Raw genomic sequence first — 7,716 nt, 5'->3', positions numbered from 1 at the left:
GTACATACTTCTATATTACACTTTGTTTCTTTTTAAATCTCAGTGGGGAAGACACAGTGATAGACCCCTGAAAATTTCAGAAGCCATTATTGTCCCGTGCATCCGGCAACAGAAGGGTTTTTACTTAAGCTGGAGCGGGCTGAATGAAAACCTTAAAAGCGCCGGCGATGTCGGCATTGCACCGAGTTCCGGCGGGGGAGCTAAACCGCTGCCCCCCTGGCGGCAGAGGCAGGCGGGGTAGGGTTTTGCCGGACTTCACGTGCGCCTGCGCGGCGGGGAGAGCTTGAGCTGCGGCTGCTTTTTGCGCATGCGTCCTGTCTCTATAATCCGGGCGAGCCGCAGGCCCCTCCTCCTTTCGGTTCTGGGGTTGCGAGGTGAGCGGGCCGTTTGTTGGTTGCTGCGGGCGCGGGGGGGGCTGGTGCAATCCGACTAATATCAACCGTTTATACTCGACATCCGCTCACACTGACTTTTACATTCTCTTTTTGTAGATCCTTGACGACATGAGAGCGAAGGTACGTGTCCGTTGATAGTTTTTTTTCCCACATTTTCCCCCCCCTTCTCGCGGAGAGCGGCGGCTCTTCGGGCCTGGTTTTTGGGCTGCAACCGGCTCCGAGGAGGAAACGGATAGAACATGGGTCCGGGAGCGCCCCCCCCCCCCCCCCCCCCCCCCGCTGCGGCCTGCGCCAGGTTCCATTTGAGGAACAGGAGCGGCCACCCATTCCGTACCCATTATTGGAACAACTGGCTGCTTTAGCTAATGATGCGTCGGTAGGCCACCGGATGTGTCCAGATTTGTATTCTGGGTCGTGCCACTTGAAAACCTAGCTTCTCTTTTTAAGAGAACAAAGCCATTTGCTCTAAACGCAGCGGACGTGTGGAGCGGAGGGATTGCATTTGGTGGTCTCTTCGGGCATACAACGTGGCTGTCGTGTCACTCTGCGCAAAGCAGCGTTACCCCTCGCTCTCCCCCTTAGGATTACCTGCGATTACAGTTCCTAGGTAATGTTATGTCACGTTGCAAAACCGTTTTTTGTCGGTTTTGCCCGTTGTAGAAAGTAAGTGAAACTGACCAACTTTTGGTGTCCTATGTCTGAAGTTCCAAGATACCCTTCACACTGCTGTGGTTCTCCTCACAAGTTTTCATCATGTGTCCTGATGTTACAAGTTTGAAACACGTGCTGCTGCGGAGCTCTGTCAACAATTTTATTTCTAGTGAAGCATCAGTTAAATATGAGATGTGTAACGTTTGTCTCTTCTTTTCCTCCAGTGGCGGAAGAAGCGTATGCGCAGGTATGTGATTGAAGTCCAAATCGGGTTTTCCAGACACATGCACTCTTTGTATGATTTGTTTGTCATGGCTAACTAGCAGCAATTGCTGACTAATTATGGACACAAAGCTGTTTCGATGCACTTTCTCATAGAACCCCTACAGTGCAGAAACCGGCCATTCAACCAACCAAGTCCACAGCACCCCACTGAAGAGAATCCCACCCGATCCCAGCATTTGCCATGGGTGATCTACCTACCCTGCACGTACATATAGTACTAGAACTCGGCAAGGCCAATCTTTGAACTGTGGGAGCAACCCATGCAGACATAGGATGAATGTGTAAACTCCACTGTCATCTGGGGCCAGAATTGAACTGGGGTCCCTAGTACTGAGGCAATACTGCTAACCACGGAGCCACCGTACCACCTCTTGTGACTACAGACTATCAATCCAAGTATGGCCCTTTTTTGTGTAATTTGGTGTAGAATTATAGTATGTAAGTGGCCCTGAAGTCCATGAGGTAGTATTACCAAAGCTATGCTTACCTTCCAGAGCTGGGCTGATAACGTTAAATGTTATTGCATTTCAAGTGCTTGCGTGAGTACTTTGTTAAACTTGCAACCTTTAAAGTCTCAGCTATTCCCCTATGTGGGATCTTGTCAAAGGCCTTGTTGAAAATAATATAACGTACATCAACTGCACTATGTCTTTACACGCTTGGTCGATTTGTTTAGCATGACGACAAACCCCACCCAAAAAAAACCAAGCTGCTTATCCCTGACCAAACCTTTCCTTAAACGGAGAATCTCCTCCAGTAGATATGTGATACTCAGTAATCTGTAATTCCCTGGTTTATCTCTATCATCCCCTTTGTAAAGTGGAATCAAGTTTGCTGTTTTCCAGACCTCTGCCACCTCCCCAACGGCCAGAGAGGAATTAAAGCTTTGAGCCAGCCCCTACAATTTCCTAATTGGTGTCTCAGCTCCGTCCAGACCTGGAGAATTTATCAGAGATAATGGGAACTGCAGATGCTGGAGATTCCAAGATAATAAAATGTGAGGCTGGATGAACACAGCAGGCCAAGCAGCATCTCAGGAGCACAAAAGCTGACGTTTCGGGCCTAGACCCTTCATCAGAGAGGGGGATGGGGGGAGGGAACTGGAATAAATAGGGAGAGAGGGGGAGGCGGACCGAAGATGGAGAGTAAAGAAGATAGGTGGGGAGGTAGGGAGGGGATAGGTCAGTCCAGGGAAGACGGACAGGTCAAGGAGGTGGGATGAGGTTAGTAGGTAGCTGGGGGTGCGGCTTGGGGTGGGAGGAATGGAGAATTTATCCTCTTTTTAGACTTGCTGAAACCTCCAGTACTTCCTCAGTCCCTAATCAATCTGCTCAGTCCATCTTCCCAAATTCTGTGCAGACATTCTCCTGCTCCAACTGCAGATTTTTCCCATGGTCCCTAATGGGCTTTGTTGTTTCTCCTTCTTATACTAGTAGAATGTCTCGGGATTATCCCTGCTATTGTCTGCAGGTGATTCTTTTTCTCTCTCTCTCTCATGCCCCCTCTTTGCCCTTCTAATTGATTTAATTTCCCCCCAGGGCTTCCCAGTATCTACTAGGTACTCTGTTATTTTGCTCCCTCTGTCCTACCTCTATCCAGTCCTGAATATTTCTAGACATCAGCAATTCTCTGGGTTTGTTGCTATTGCATTTGACCCTAAAGGGGAGCTGTTAGGCCTGTACGGTCATTGAGTTGCTTTTGATTGATTCTGGCTGTTTGTTCCCAGTATACTTTGGCTAGATCCTGTCTTTTTTTAAATAAAATGTGCTTCCTGTAGTCCAGAGCCCTTTTAGTTGTAGGCCATCTTTCCTTTTTCTATGACAAACTTAAAGCATATGGTGCTCAGGTCGAGAAAATGCTCTACCACTGCCACTTCAAACACCTATCTGGCCTTATTCCCCAGAATTGTCTATCATTGCACCATCCCTTGTAGGCTATCCTGAATACATTTCAAGACATCTATTTCTTTTAAGTCCTTTGTACTATGATTATTTCAATTAATGTTGAAAGTCAAAATTTCCTAATTATTGCCCTGTGTTTTTATGCATCTTGGTGAATTTGTTTATTTATTTGCCCTCTTTACTAACTGTTTTGGGACCTGTGATGCTCTCCTAATTGCATGACTCTTTCATTTCTAAGCTGTACCCACTATGCCTCATTTGATGTGCCTCCCAAGATAAGGTTCCTCCTTACTGCACTGACTGATTCCTTTAAATCAATGATGTGACACCATCTCCCCTTTGACACCTTCTCGTGTGAAGATTCTACATCCTGTAGTGTTGACCTGCCAGTCTTCCTCCCCCAATCACGTCTCTGAATGCAGCAACAAATTCATGGTGTCATTATGGTCTTAACCTGTTTGTCTTAATTTATAATACTCCAAGCATTAAAGTAGAGGCTATCCAACTTTGCTTTGCCTTGCCTCGCTTGTGGCTCAAAATGTTTGAACTCACTCTGCCTAGGTTCCTTTTCTAAGGCATGCTGTGCCACTACTAACCTTTAATATGACGTCTCTGCTCCTGTCAAAAGTTGGTAATGTTGTGGTTCAGGTGCTCTTGTAGAGGTTCCACCTTCCCAAAAATGGGCTGTGATCCAGGAATCTAAAACTGTCCATCCTACACTACTGTTGAGCCATGCGTTTCCCTGCCCCATTCTCCTTTACTTGCTAACACATCACCCAGGAATAATCTAGAGATTACAGCATTCAAGGCCCTGCTTTTAATCTACAGCCTAGCACTCTGGAATCATTTATGTACTGCTACCTCTGACTTGTAACCATCCTGAAGCTGCTTAGTGACATCCCTGACCCTGGTTCCAGTGAGGCACCATGATGTCCTGGAGTCACATCTGTAGTTACAAATATTTTCTGCCTCCAGTCAAATATTCTGTTTAAAAGGCATTATTTGTTGATACCTGCAACAGCAGATAATTATCCATTTGTGCTAATTCAGAAACACAGGTGTTTTCATATACTACATCGTGTAGAGTGTACATGTGACATTGTTGAAACATACTCTTTTGAAACTGTTCGGTGAAAGTGTGTGAATACATTTGGGTGGGGTGGTGCTGTAGTGGAGAAGGTCCCCTGAAGCCATTAGCACGTGTGATTTTTAAACCAGTGTGTATGTGCTAGTGTCAGCACATCCATCCTTTTTTTCTTACCCTTGTTTTCACTTTTTCCTGTTTTCCCACTCTGCCCCAAAAAAAACTCTCAACTATACTGTGCTTCTCTAATTTTGTTTTTTTTTCCCCTGAGCTTAATTGTTGTCATTTGAAGCCTTTGAGACGAACTTAAGACCCACATGTTGGATTGCCTGACCATCATTGATATGGTATATTGTGTGGCTTGGTGACCTTGTTTCATTTTATAATGCTCCTGTAAAGTGATGGTAATTCTCAATCTGCTTTGCCTTGCCAATAAACCCTTTTGTGGCTATCTGAGTATTGGCATTGCAGCTGTTGACTTGGGACACCTGTTTTTGGTGCTTTCCTAAGAAGATCTTTATTTTCGGAGGATGTTGCTCCTTACGCTGCTCGTTAGCAGCTTCATCTACCCATCCTCCCAAGTCAAACTTTGATTATATTGGCATGGTTTATCTTTCCTAATTAATGTTGTACCTCTGCAGGCTGAAGCGTAAAAGGCGAAAGATGAGGCAGAGGTCCAGGTGAACAACTGCTGAAGATGCAGTACTGCTCAGGCTTTGTTGAATCTTTACATGGCAAATGGACTGTGACACTCTTTCTACATCTTTCATGAAGATCATCCGTTTTGGAGGCACTTCAGATGCTGGTCATGAGAAGATCTTGAACATTGGTCTGTTGTACTGTGCCTTTGTGTATAGTAGTTGTGAAATAAAATACAAAAGCTCATTTGTATCTTGGTTTATTGGTCTCTAGTCTGTTCGGAAATGTCACCTTGGGCTTTTTATTTTGGGCATTATTTACTGATTTTTTTTTGGACCCGTGGATCTTGATTTTCACTTCTGTATGGTTGAAGCCTGGTTATTTAATTCCTTTTCTGATTAGTGGATACTTAAGCATCCACAAGGCCCTCATTTGTGCAATGTTCTGAGATTAATGACTGGCAGTTTGTTAACTTGCATGATTTACATCACTCTATTTGCAGGTTGTATCAGATCTGCCAAATGACAGTAAATTATTTATTTGCCTATTTTGCGTTAATGAAGATGGGTTTATTTCTAATAGATTGGTCCAACTTGGAAGCTACATTGACATATTTACACTGCGCTTTGAGGTTATTTATTGATGCCTTTCTTACCTTTTAATGGAATGGAGCTATATGATTGTATTTAAATTGGTTAGAGATTCGAGTTAATGTTGCATGTCTCCAGAGATTCTGAATTATTTATAGCAGAACATAACATTGGGAGGAAGAAGGCTCAATGTAGCGAGTAGCTGTGGAGGGAAAAGGTTCAGGGTTGGATTTTCTTATCACTTTCTGAAATGTACATTGGAGTTTGCAGACTCTGATCTCCCACTGTGTCAACATTCATTTAAAGCAAGGACTGCAGATGCTGGAGTCAGATAACAGTATGGAGCTGGAGGGACACCTCATGCAGCTTCTGGGTTACCCTATTTCAATCTTACAAGGAACAACACATTTTCTATTTAGATTCTTGGCAGCTTTGGTCTCAACGTTGAACTTCAAATTTAAGAAAAGCTTTTATTTTGAAATGCCCCTGCTCCAAATACCTTTTAATGTTTGGAGAAACCAATCTATCATATCTTGATTCATGTCTCTTTTATGCTGCTCCCACCCATTGTCCATAGAATGTCTATAGTGTGGAAACAGGCCATTTGGCCCAACAAGTCCACACCACCCCTCCGAAGAGCATCCCACCCAGATCAGTTTCCCCTACCCCAGGTTTTCTGTGCCTAACCTAAATGTCTGGGCAATTTAGTACAGCCATTCTACCTACCATGCACATCTATAGAGCATCCGGAGGAAACCTGCACATTAGAAAATGCAGTTTCCATAAAGCCACCTGAGGCTGGAATTGAACCGGGGTCCGTGACAACTGTTCCAAGCTTAGTGTCATCTGTAAACCTTGAGATTGTTTCCTACACAACAAGATTCCGATCACTTCTGATGGATTGGTTTCTATCAAATCAGTCCTGTGATTATTTGAACCTGACTTACTGTATAAATGTAATGAATTTTCAGGTAAATAGAGGTATGGGTAAGCTTATGCAACTCTTTACAGTAGGCAAAGCTAACTGTGTTAGCTTCCCAATAGATGGAGCTATGACACTGATGTGTTGATAAGCTGCAAGCAAGTCCTTGAGAATGTTTACGATATCTGGAAGTTTTGGTTTCATTCTAGGTAATCTTGTGTATAAAATTATTTCCAGTTTGCTCTGTCCTTTTACTGTTGTCTAATTCTGCACTTGTGACATGACTCATGCAGTGTAGAGTGAAACTAGGATGCATCCTAGTTGTCAAATGAATTGTCGAACAGAAATTGTTACAATAAGCTTGTTCAACCTCCTCTTGTAGGATGGAGGTATTTTTAATTTTTGTCTCTTGAGGGGGTGAGCAAATTTCAGTCTATTGGTGAACTTCAAAGACATCCAGAAGGAAAATCCAGTAATAAAGTTACCTACTTACACAGGTCTTCAGCTGCAGCTACTGGAGGAGCAGTAGCTCATACTGTCAACAACCAGGGACTAAAATATTGAGCAAGCATTTTCACTCATGAGTTGTGATCTACTAGTGGCTGCGACCAAAAGGACTGTTAAGCTAAACCCAGCTCTGCAACCAAAAGGGGCAACAAATTCCAGACACCCATCACCCTGGCTGTATGTACCTTGCACTAACCCTTGGAGCAGTTGCTTCCCAAGTGGGGAAAGACCCATTGTATATAGTCTTTCTGACAAAGGTTAAATGGACATTTGCTCTGTAATTGGACCCTCTGATGTTTCAAATGTAAATATAATTTTGTATAGGTTGGAAATGCCTTTGGTTTGTTTGGATTGTGTCAAATTCCAATGCTGGTTTGCGTCTTATGCTACTGTACAGAACAACTGCTTTAATGCATATTTATATACATGAAGATATTTTTCGGTCTATTCCCTGGTAATTGACCTTTTTACTCTATCCAAACTCACTTTAGTATACCTTGATAAAGTCCCCACTTGACCTCTGTCTCTGAGGAAAACTCTTCCAGTCTATCGAATCTTTTCTGCAGTTTTCATGCACTGCTCACATTGTAACCATCCTCTGTTCTGTCTCTGCAGCAGTTACACCTTTTCTGTAACATGGTAACCAGTACTGTGTGCAAAATTCCAGTTGTGACCTAACCAGTACTAGCATTTCATATCTGCTCTTGTATTCAATACTTGTCCAGGAAGGGAAAGTCTTTAC

At 43.6% G+C, this 7,716-nt stretch overlaps 1 long non-coding RNA gene across 1 annotated transcript; it reads left to right on the top strand.

Moving 5' to 3' along the window:
• The first annotated feature begins 293 nt into the window (after window positions 1–293).
• On the top strand, window positions 294–5,207 carry LOC125454503 (uncharacterized). The gene is made up of 4 exons (XR_007248010.2): window positions 294–374; window positions 492–515; window positions 1,271–1,293; window positions 4,958–5,207. It is a non-coding gene; the product is annotated as an uncharacterized LOC125454503 (long non-coding RNA).
• Window positions 5,208–7,716: the final 2,509 nt, after the last annotated feature.

Source organism: Stegostoma tigrinum, chromosome 7, assembly GCF_030684315.1.
Source record: "Stegostoma tigrinum isolate sSteTig4 chromosome 7, sSteTig4.hap1, whole genome shotgun sequence".
Taxonomy (NCBI): Eukaryota; Metazoa; Chordata; class Chondrichthyes; order Orectolobiformes; family Stegostomatidae; genus Stegostoma; species Stegostoma tigrinum.
This window is presented reverse-complemented; position numbering and strand designations above follow the sequence as displayed.